General features: G+C 39.1%; 1 non-coding gene across 1 annotated transcript; it reads left to right on the top strand.

Moving 5' to 3' along the window:
* The first annotated feature begins 11,359 nt into the window (after nt 1-11,359).
* On the top strand, nt 11,360-11,465 carry LOC112206699 (small nucleolar RNA U13). The gene has a single exon (XR_002941130.1). It is a non-coding gene; the product is annotated as a small nucleolar RNA U13 (small nucleolar RNA).

Below are 11,465 nucleotides of genomic sequence, written 5' to 3'. Positions count from 1 at the left end.
TGAAAGTCAAGAAAAATCAAGAAATAGCTTGACAATTGTGGGAAAAAAATGCAATGAATGAAGAGCTCACAGGACAAATCAAACATCTCCAAACTGAGAAAGCGTCTTTGCAGTTTGAAAATTCCCAACTTGCCGGTAGGATCCAGAACCTGCAGCTGAAGCTTCAAATCCTACCTGAATCACATCAAGAACACATAGCGCAACTTCAGAGAAGATCACCTGAGGTGGAAACACACAGGTTAGAAATGAAGAAGAAACTTCTGAGCGTGTGTAGAAATGTGAATACACACAGCAGATTCACAGTCTCTACAAGGAGATGGCTGAAAATATCAGCAAAGAATTGGAAAGAATCACTTTCTTCTATCACAAGGAGATTCTTAACTGTGTGGAAAGAGCTCAGGAAAGCTGGAGGGCAGTTCTGTCCACTGAGAGAAAGCTCCAGGAGCTAAGAAAAGAAGATGATTGCAGTAGGCAGATCCTGGCTGACACGGAGTTCAAGTTCTTGCCTTTTACTAGGGGTTCTTTGCTCCTGCTGCTTCAGGTACAGCCAACAGAGGCCCACAAGGACCAGGGGTCCCCTGAGTCATCAGGTTCCCAGCAAGGAGGAGTGAGGTGCTGTGAGGCTTAGGGATTCAGGGCCAGCAGGTTTCACTCAGCTCTCCCAGCAGCAGGGCCCTCAACACCCACAGTCACAGTGAGACACAGCAGCCTGGGCTATCTCTTTAAAGTTATCTTGATTTATCTCTTTTTAGTTTAGCTACTGTTATTTAGCTGCTCTTATTCAAATAGATATAGCATTTTAATTTCTGTTTCTGTTTTTCAAGGAAAATTTTATTTCATTCAATTCTTATGACTATTTTATTTCCATGTCTTTGGACCCCCCCTAGAATTATATAGTATAAGTATTGTGTTTTAATTTAAAGGAAAGATTCACTATTACTGAAGCCATAACTGAAGTTTAACACAGAGATATCTGAAGCAATAAAGGCCATTTTCTGTATGCTATGAACTGTTATTAGAAATTTGCATAAGTAACTTAATATTTACCTGAAGAAATTTCGATTGGTTTTATACAACAATAAAAAATCTTCAACAAAACCACCACTCAAACTTTTAAAATTTGTTTTATGAATTTAGCCCTTGATTCATAGATTTATTTACAGGAGCTGACATTTTGCAATAATTTGTTTTCTGTTTTATCATTTTTAAAACCTTTGTTATCGAGGAGATCATGGTGGATGGGAGACAGGACTAGATTGCAGCTCCCACTTGGATGGACAGAGCAGCCTGTGGAGGCTTGAATTGTGAACTTTTGCTCCACAATGACCGCAGGAATACATTAGGAAAGCCAAGAGAACCCACAGAACCTCTGAAGAAAACAAATTGCTCCTGCAGGACCCAGGACACACCCCAAATACCGTGAGTGCCCAAACTGTGGAAGTGAAAAAGGGAGATCGTCCACCCCCAAACACAGACCCCCACTGGGGAGCCTGAAGGTCTAGATTATGGGAGAAGATTCTGACCTTACCTGGAGGTGAGTCAATTTAGGCAGCCAAGCGAAATACAGGGGTAGAGGAAGCAGCAGGAAAAGCCCTGTGGACTCACTAGATTCCCTAGCAAGCCATTTCTGCCTTGCCTCACAGGGGTCCTTGAGGAGGGCTGCCAGAGGCACTGGCAAAAGACCACAGGGAGAAGGAAACCTCCAGCTGAACTTTGTAACAATTCCAACGGAACGAGAAGTCTCCTGGCCAGACTCAGGGGAGGGCATGAAACCAGTGTGCAGACTCCACCGGTGGGGGAAGAACGAAAGCCCCACTTGCTTTTGCAGCTGGGAGGTGGGTAGCCTGGGGCAAGTTCTCAGCCCTGCTCGTCCGCTGCCTGGAAACAGACTCAGTGCTGTTGCGGGGAGGCACGGTGGGAGTGAGACTGGCCCTTTGGGGTGCATGGGAGCTGGGTGAGGCCTGTGACTGTTGGCTTTCCCCCACTTTCCTAAAAACCTGCGTGACACAGTAGAGGCAGCCATAATCCTCCCAGGAACATAACTCCATTGACCTGGGAACCACACCCCCATCCCCCACAGCAGCCACAGCAAGCCTTGCCCAAGGAGAGTCTGAGCTCAGACATGCCTAGCCCTGCCCCCACCTAATGGATCTTCCCTACCCATGCTGGTAACTGAAGACAAAAGGCATATACTCCTGGGAGTTCTAGGGCCCTGCCCACTGCCTGTTCCTCTCCATACTACCACAGCTGATGATCTCTGAAAAGTGTCACCTCCCAGCAGGAGGCCAACCAGCACCAAAATAGTGGATTAATCACAGCTAAGAACCTTCACAGAGTCCATTTCACCCCTCTGCTACCTCCACTGTGGAGCAGGTGCTAGTATCCATGACTGAGAGACCCACAGATTGTTCACATCACAGGATTCTGTGCAGACAACCCCCAGTACCAATCCGGAGCCTGGTAGACTTGCTGGGTGGCTAGATCCAGAAGAGAGATAACAATCACTACAGCTTGGCCCTCAGGAAGCCACATCCCTAGGAAAATAGGGAGAGTATTACATCAAGGAAACACCCCGTGGGACAAAAGAACCTGAACAACAGCCTTGAGCCCCAGACCTTCCCTCTGACAGAGCCTACCCAAATGAGAAGGAACCAGAGAAAGCCATCTCTGGTAATATGACAGAACAAGGTTTTTTAACAACCCCAAAAAATCACACTAGCTCACCAGCAATGCATCCAAACCAAGAAGAAATCCCTGATTTACCTGAAAAAGAATTCAAAAGATTAGTTACTTATTAAGCTAATCAGGGAGGCACCAGACAAAAGAAAAATCCAATGCAAGGAAAAAAAACAAAGATACGAGAAGGGAGAAATATTCAATGAAATAGATAGCATAAATAAAAAACAATCAAAACTTCAGGAAACAATGGACACACTTATAGAAATGCAAAATGCTCTGGAAAGTCTCAGCAATAGAATCAAGCAGAAGAAAGAACTTCAGAGCTTGAAGACAAAGTTTTCAAATTTACCCAATTCAACAAAGACAAAGAAAAAAGAATAAGAAAATATGAATGACGCCTCCAAGAAGTCTAGGATTATGTTAAACAACCAAACCTAAGAATTGGCATTCCTGAGGAAGAATATAAATCTAAAAGTTTGGAAAATATATTTGGGGGAATAATCGAGAAAAACTTCCCTGGCCTTGCTACAGACCTAGATATCCAAATACAAGAAGCTGAAAGAACACCTAAGAAATTAATCACAAAAAGATCATCGCCTAGTCACATTGTCAACATGTTATCTAAAGTTAAGATGAAGGAAAGAATCTTAAGAGCTGTGAGGCACAAACACCAGGTAACCTATTGCATTAGTCAGGGTTCTCTAGAGGGACAGAACTAATGGGAGATAGATAGATAGATAGATAGATAGATAGATAGATAGATAGACAGACAGACAGATAATAGATAGATAGATATAGATATAGATATAGATATATAGATATATATGAGTATGGGAATTTATTCAGTAACATTAACTCACACAATCACAAGGTTCCACAATAGCCATCTATAAGCTGAGGAGCAAGGAAGCCAGTCCTAGTCCCAAAGCTGAAGAACTTGGAGTCTGATGTTCGAGGGCAGGAAGCATCCAGCACAGGAGAAAGATGGAGGCTGGGAGGCTAAGCCAGTGGAGCCTTTTTATGTTTTTCTGCCTGCTTTATATTCTAGCTGCACTGGCAGCTGATTAGATGGTACTCATCCAGATTAAGGGTGGGTCTACCTTTCCTAGCCCACTAACTCAAATGTTAGTCTCCTTTGGCAACACCCTCACAGACACACCCAGGATCGATACTTTGCATTCTTCAACCCAATCAAGTTGTCACTCTGTATTAACGATCACATTAACAGCAGATTTCTCAGCAGAAACCCTACAAGCTAGAAGGGATTGGGGCCCTATCTTCAGCCTCCTCAAACAAAACAATTATCAGCCAAGAATTTTGTATCCAGTGAAACTAAGCTTCACAAATGAAGGAAAGATACAGTCTTTTTCAGACAAACAAATGCTGAGAGAATTTGCCACTATCAAGCTAGCACTACAAGAACTGTTCAAAGGAGCTCTAAATCTTGAAACAAATCTTGGAAACACATCAAAACAGAACTTTCTTAAAGCATAAATCTCAAAGGACCTATGAAACAAAAATACAATTAAAAAAACCACATACACAGAAAACCAAGTTATGCATGCAACAAACAACCTGATGAATGGAATGGTACCACACATCTCAATACTAACGTTGAATGTAAATGGCCTAAATGCTCCACTTATAAGACACAGAATTGCAGAATGGATAAGAATTCACCAACCATCTGCTGCCTTCAAGAGATACACCTAACACATAGGACTCACATAAACTTAAGTTAAAGGGGTGGAAAAAGACATTCCATGCAAATGGGCACCAAAGGCAAGCAGGAGTAGCTATTCTTATGTCAGACAAAACAAACTTTAAAGCAACAGCAGTTAAAAAAGACAAAGAGGGATATTATATCATGGTAAAAGACCTTGTCCAACAGAAAAATATCACAGTTCTAAATATATATGCACCTAACACTGGAGCTCCCAAATTTATAAAACAATTACTAATAGACCTAAGAAATGATATAGACAGCAACACAATAATAGTAGGGGACTTCAATATTCCACTGACAGTACTAGACAGGTCACGAAGACAGAAGGTCAGCAAATAAACAATGATTATTTACAGGATATTCTACCCAACAACTGCAGGATATATATTATATTTAACAGTGCATGGAATCTTCTCCAAGATGGACCATATGATAGGCCACAAAATGAGCCTTAATAAATATAAGATAATTGAAATTATATCAATCACTCTCTCAGACCACAGTGGAATAAAACTGGAAATCAACTCCAAAAGGAATCTTCAAAACCATGCAAATACATGGAAATTAAATAATCTGCTCCTGAGTGACCATTGAGTCAAAAATGAAATCAAGGTGGAAATTTAAAAAGTCTTCTAACTGAATGACAATAGTGACACAACCGACTAAAGCCTCTGGGATACAGCAAAGGCAGTGCTAAGAGGAAAGTTCATAGCCCTAAATGCCTGCATCAAAAAGTCTGAAAGAGCACAAACAAACAATCTGGTCACATCTCAAGGAACTAGGGAAATAAGAACAAACCAAACCCAAACCCAGCAGAGGAAAGGAAATAACCAAGATCAGAGCAGAACTAAATAGAATTGAAACAAACAAACAAACACAAAATAGAAAAGATAAATGAAACAAAAAGCTGGTTTTTTGAAAAGATAAAATAAAATTGATAGACCATTAGCAAGATCAACCAAGAAAAGAAGAGAGAAAATCCAAATAAACTCAATTAGAAATGAAATGGGAGATATTACAGCTGACACCACAGAAATACAAAAGATCATTCAAGGCTACTATGAACACCTTTATGCACATAAACTAGAAAACTTAGAGGAGATGGATAAATTCCTGGAAAGATACAACCTTCCTAGCTTAAATCAGGAATAATTAGATACCTTGAAGAGACCAATAACAAGCAGTGAAATTGAAATGGTAATTTAAAAATTACCAAAAAAAAAAAAAGTCCAGGACTGATGGATTCATAGCAGAATTCTACCAGACATTCAAAGAATTGGTACCAATCTTATTGACACTATTCCACAATATAGAGAAAGAGGAAACCCTCCCTAAATTATTCTATGAAGCTGATATCACCCTATTACCAAAACCAGGAAAGGACATAACCAAAAAAGAAAACTACAGACCAATATTCCTGATGAACATAGATGCTAAAATCCTTAGCAAAATACTAGTGAACCGAATCCAACAACATATCAAAAAAAAAAAAAATCCACCATGATCAAGTGGGTTTTATACCAGGCATGTAGGGATGGTTTAACATACGCAAGTCAATAAATGTGAACATCACATAAACAGAATCAAAAACAAAAATCACATGATTATCTTAATACATGCAGAAAAAGCATTAGACAAAATCCAACATCTTTTTATGATTAAAACTCTCAGAAAAATTGGCATACAAGGGACATACCTCAATGTAATAAAAGCCATCTCTGACAAACCCACAATTAACATAATACTGAAAGGGAAAAAGTTGAAAGCATTCCCTCTGAGAACTGGAACAAGACAAGGATGCTCACTCTCACTCCTCTTCAACATGGTACTGGAAGTTCTAGACAGAGCAATTAGACAAGAGAAAGAAATAAAGGGCATCCAAATGGGTAAAGAGGAAGGAGGAAGTCAAACTGTTGCTGTTTGCTTATGATATGATTGTTTACCTAGAAAACTCTAAAGACTCCTCCAGAATACTCCTAGAACTGACAAAAGCATTCAGCAAAGTTTCCGGATACAAAATTAATGTACAGAAATCAGTAGGTCTTCTATACACCAACAGTAACCAAGGTGAGAATCAAATCAAGAACTCAACCCCTTTTACAATAGCTGCAAAAAAGTAAAATACTTAGGAATATACCTACCCAAGGAGGTAAAAGACTTCTACAAGGGAAACTATAAAATACTGCTGAAAAAAATCATAGATGACATAAACAAATGTAAACACATCTCATGCTCATGGATGAGTAGAATCAATATTGGAAAAATGACCATACTGCCAAAAGCAATCTACAAATTTAACACAATTCCCATCAAAATACCACCATCATTCTTCAAAGAATTACAAAAAAAACCCCTAAAATTAATATGGAATCAAAAAAGAGCCCACATAGCCAAAGTAAGACTAAGCAAAAAGAACAAATCTGGAGGCATCACATTACCTGATTTCAAAACATAGTGTAAGGTCATAGTCACCAAAACAGCATGATACTGGTATAAAAATAGGCACATAGACCAATGGAACAGAATAGAGAAACCAGAAATAAACCCAAATACTTACAGCCAACTAATCTTCAACAAAGGAAACAAAAACATAAAGCGGGGAAAAGACACTTTATTTAACAAATGGTGCTGGGATAACTGGCTAGCTGCATGTAGGATAATGAAACTGGATCAAACTGGATCCTCATCTCTCACCGTATACAAAAATCAGCTCAAGATGGATCAAGGACTTAAATCTAAGACCTGAAACTATAAAAATTCTGGAAGATAGTATTGGAAAACCCCATCTAGACATTGGCTTAGGCAAGGATTTCATGATCGAGAACCCAAAAGCAAATGCAATAAAAACAAAGATAAACAGCTGGGACTTAACTAAACTAAAGAGCTTTTGTACACAAAAGGAACAGATAGTAGAGTAAACAGACAACCCACAGAGTGGGAGAAAAATCTTCGCAATCTATACATATGACAAAGGACTAATATCTAAAATGTACCATGAACTCAAACAAATTATCAAGAAAAAACACAATCTCATCAAAAAGTGGGCTAAGGACATGAATAGACAATTCTTAAAAGAAGATGTACAAATGGCCAACAAACATATGGAAAAATTCTCAACATTACTAATGGTTAGGGAAATGCAAATCAAAACCACAATGTTATACCACCTTACTCCTGCAAGAATGACCATAATCAAACTATCAAAAAATAATAGATGTTGGCATGGATGTGGTGAACAGGGAACACTTCTACATTGCTGGTGGGAATGCAAACTAGTACAACTACTATAGAAAACAGTGCAGAGATTTCTTAAAGAACTAAATGTAGAACTATCATTCGATCCAGCAATCCCACTACTGGGTATCTACCCGCAGGAAAATAAGTCATTATATGAAAAAGATACTTGCACATGCATGTGTATAGCAGCACAATTCGCAATTGCAAAAATGTGGAACCCCAACCCAAATGCTCATAAATCAATGGGTGAATAAAGAAACTGTGATATATGTATATGTGTGTGTGTGTGTGTGTGTGTGTGTGTGTATAATAATTAATGGTATTCACAATGACTTGGATGAGATTGGAGACTATTATTTTAAGTGAAGGAGCTCAGGAATGGAAAACCAAACATTGTATGTTTTCACTCATAAGTGGGAGCTAAGCTGTGAGGATGCGAAGATGTAAGAATGACACAATGGACTTTGGGGAATTGGGGGGACAGGGTGGGAAGGGGTGAGGGATAAAAGACCACAAATTGGGTGCTCGGGTGATGGGCACACCAAAATCTCACAAATTACCACTAAAGAACTTACTCATGTAACCAAATACCATCTGTTGCCCAATAATCTATGGAAATAAAAAAAAACCTATGGAAATAACCTATGGAAATAAAAATATATAAATATATATATAATTTATAAATAAATATATAAATAAAAAAATTAAATTCAATTTAAATTAAAAATTTTAAAAAAACCTTTGTTATGATGTTTAAGATAGTGTTTGTTGTTTAAATTTATGTAAATTTTATTCAAAGAAGTTTTCCCCTGATGGCAAACACACAGAAACCACAATGCAGATACAAGCAACTTTTAGTTGTTATTTCAGCACCTGAGGAAAATGTAAAATTAAGAGGGACAGATTGTTTTAACATTGTTTAAATAAATAAAAGGGAGAAAAGAAAAATATGTACACACACATTTTGTACTTACACAAAAGTTTCCTAAATTATACACACATAAAAGGAGAGTTGCTCAATGTATGAGATAAGAATACACTAAGAAACAGTTCATCCCAAATTGTGCAGAGGAAGAGCCTTTGATGACAGAAGTTTCCTGAGCTGTGGGCAGGGATAAGGGCCCAGACAAGGGAAGGGGAGGCTCCCAGATGACAGCAATAGGGGGAAGTTGTTCCCACCCCCAGGTTTCAAGGAAGGAGAGAGGAAGTGCTATTGTCTGGGCCCAGTGAGGCTCTGTCACAGGAAAAGGGGAAACTGCCTCTACTTTCTGCTCTCGTCCTCCCATTGGCTGCTGTTGTATGGGCAGTCTCCTGCAAGGGGGCCTGGGCAGTGCAGGCCAGAGTCAGTCTCCTGGGCATAGAGCAGGCAAAGAATGAATCTGGAGAATGGCCAGCACTCGGGTTTATTTGACTGAAAGTGCGTGTTTCATTGCATTCATTCACATTCATTTGTGTACCTCATAGTGTTGTGAAGATTAACTGAGTAAAACATGTAAAATTAGAGAATGGTGTCTGGCATTTAAGAAGTGCTTAAAAATACCACCTCTTACAGTTGTTTGTGTGTGTGTGTGTAATAAAATGTCCCTGACAATTTGAACATCCTGAAATGAACTATTCAAAGCACTGCCCCTAATGGGCATCTGCTTATCCAACAGAGTCTGAAGCCTCACACCAAAGACAGAGGTAAGGAACTGCTCAGGGAACAGAAGGAATGTGCACTGACAGCTGGTGCCCACTCCTAAAACTGTGCTGCACTGAAGACTGCAGGTCATTTCCCAAATCAGGGCTTCAGGGTCTTGCCGCCTACCATTCTCCTATTGGTACCCATCAAACATAGGATGACTGAGGCTATGGGAAGCCTTTTGTCAGGGTACATGTGACCTGGGAGGGAGGGGAGAGCACAGAGAGGAGCCTACGCATGAAAGACAGGACACGGATGGAAGGTGGCCTTCCCCTGTTGACTCTTTGCTGGGTTACATCCCAACACAGCAAAGAACGGACAAAGGGAAAGACTATGAAGAGCGTATTTGTGTCCCCTCCAATATTCATGTAGAAAAGGGGCTGAATCCAAGCTGAAAGCCAAACCAGGAATGCAATCCCTTTCATAATTGCCACAGAAAGAATAAAATATCTAGGAATACAGCTAACTAGGGAGGTGAAGGATCTCTATGAGAATTACAAAACGCTGCTCAAAAAATCAAAGATAACACAAACAAATGGAAAAACATTCCATGCTCATGGATAGGAAGACTCAATATCATTAAAATGGCCATACTGCCCAAAGCAATTTACAGATTCAAGGCTATTCCTATCAAACTACAAATGACATTCTTCACAGAATTAGAAAAAAACTGTTTTAAAATTCATACAAAACCAAAAAAAGAGCCCAAATAGCCAAGGCAACACTGAGCAAAAAGAATAAAGCTGGAGATATCTCATTACCCAACTTCAAACTATACTACTGGGCTATAGTAACCAAAACAGCATGGTAGTGGTACAAAAACAGACACATCGACCAATGGAACACAAAAGAGAGCCCAGAAATAAAGCCACATACCATCTGATCTTTGACAAATTTGCCAAGAACAAACAATGGGGAAAGAATTCCCCATGAATAAATGGTGCTGGAATAACTGGCTAGCCATATGCAGAAGATTGAACCTGGACCCCTTCTTTATACCATATACAAAAATTAACTCAAGATAGATTAAATACTTAAATGTAAAACCTAGAACTATTAAAAACTCTGGAACATAACCTAAGAAATACCATTCTAGACATAGGACCAGGCAAATATTTCAACAAAAAAACCAAAAGTGGTAACATCAAAAACAAAAATTGATAAATGGATTCTAATTAAACTAAAGAGCTTCTTAGCAAAATAAACTATCAACAGAGTAAAAAAGATGACCCATAGAATGGGAGAAAATATTTGCAAACTATGCATCTGTATTAGTCTGTTCTCACATTGCTATAAAGAAATACCTGAGACTTGATAATTTACAGAGAAAAGAGGTTTAATTAGCTCATGGTTATGCAGGCTGTCCAGGAAGCATGAAGCTGACATGAACGCAATTTACCTTAATTGAGCTGTGGTGATTGCTTTGCTTGCTCATTTAAGCAAACATCATCTCATTTTGCAGCAAGGAAATTGAGGCTCAGAGTAGTTAAATAAGATGATGAAGATCAGAGATGAAATAATTGAACAAACCAAAAGTGCTTTAGTCCAAAGTCCATGATGTTCCCCATGAGGCCATATTGAGGTTTCTCCTTCATAGGAAGATGGGGCTGGAAAGGCTGTTGTTGGAAACATGGTTAAGGCCCCTCACTTGATGGATGAACCTCCAGGCCTAGAGGGAGTTTAAGGACTCATTACTCAGGGTTCCCTCAGCAAGCTAGCAGCAAAGCTTGGATGAGAACCTAGATTTCTACATCCAAAGTCTTCATTACCCCTTTTCTTTATTTAAATAATTTTGACTTTACTATATCAGCCATCATGTAAGTTAAATAAAAACAACATTTTTTAGTCTTTTTTTTTACCAGTATACCTAGTGTCTATCTATAATAGCAATGAACAATTGAGATGTTTCATTTGTTGAATAAATGAACCATAAGAAAATAAGTAACAAGTCATTCACTTATGTCCTGTGAAGAAGTTTTGATGCTCTTCCTGCCTATCACTCCCTCTCAAGTCTCTACTTAAGATGGAGAGGGTAGATCCTTTTGTAGTTCATAAGTGTGATGCTTGGGTGTTCACATGTGCATGTGTGAGATGTGCCTTCCTCAAACCTTGTTACAATGTGGGCACATTACCCGTCCAACA

Source organism: Pan troglodytes, chromosome 22 (assembly GCF_028858775.2).
Source record: "Pan troglodytes isolate AG18354 chromosome 22, NHGRI_mPanTro3-v2.0_pri, whole genome shotgun sequence".
NCBI classification, from domain to species: Eukaryota; Metazoa; Chordata; class Mammalia; order Primates; family Hominidae; genus Pan; species Pan troglodytes.
This window is presented reverse-complemented; position numbering and strand designations above follow the sequence as displayed.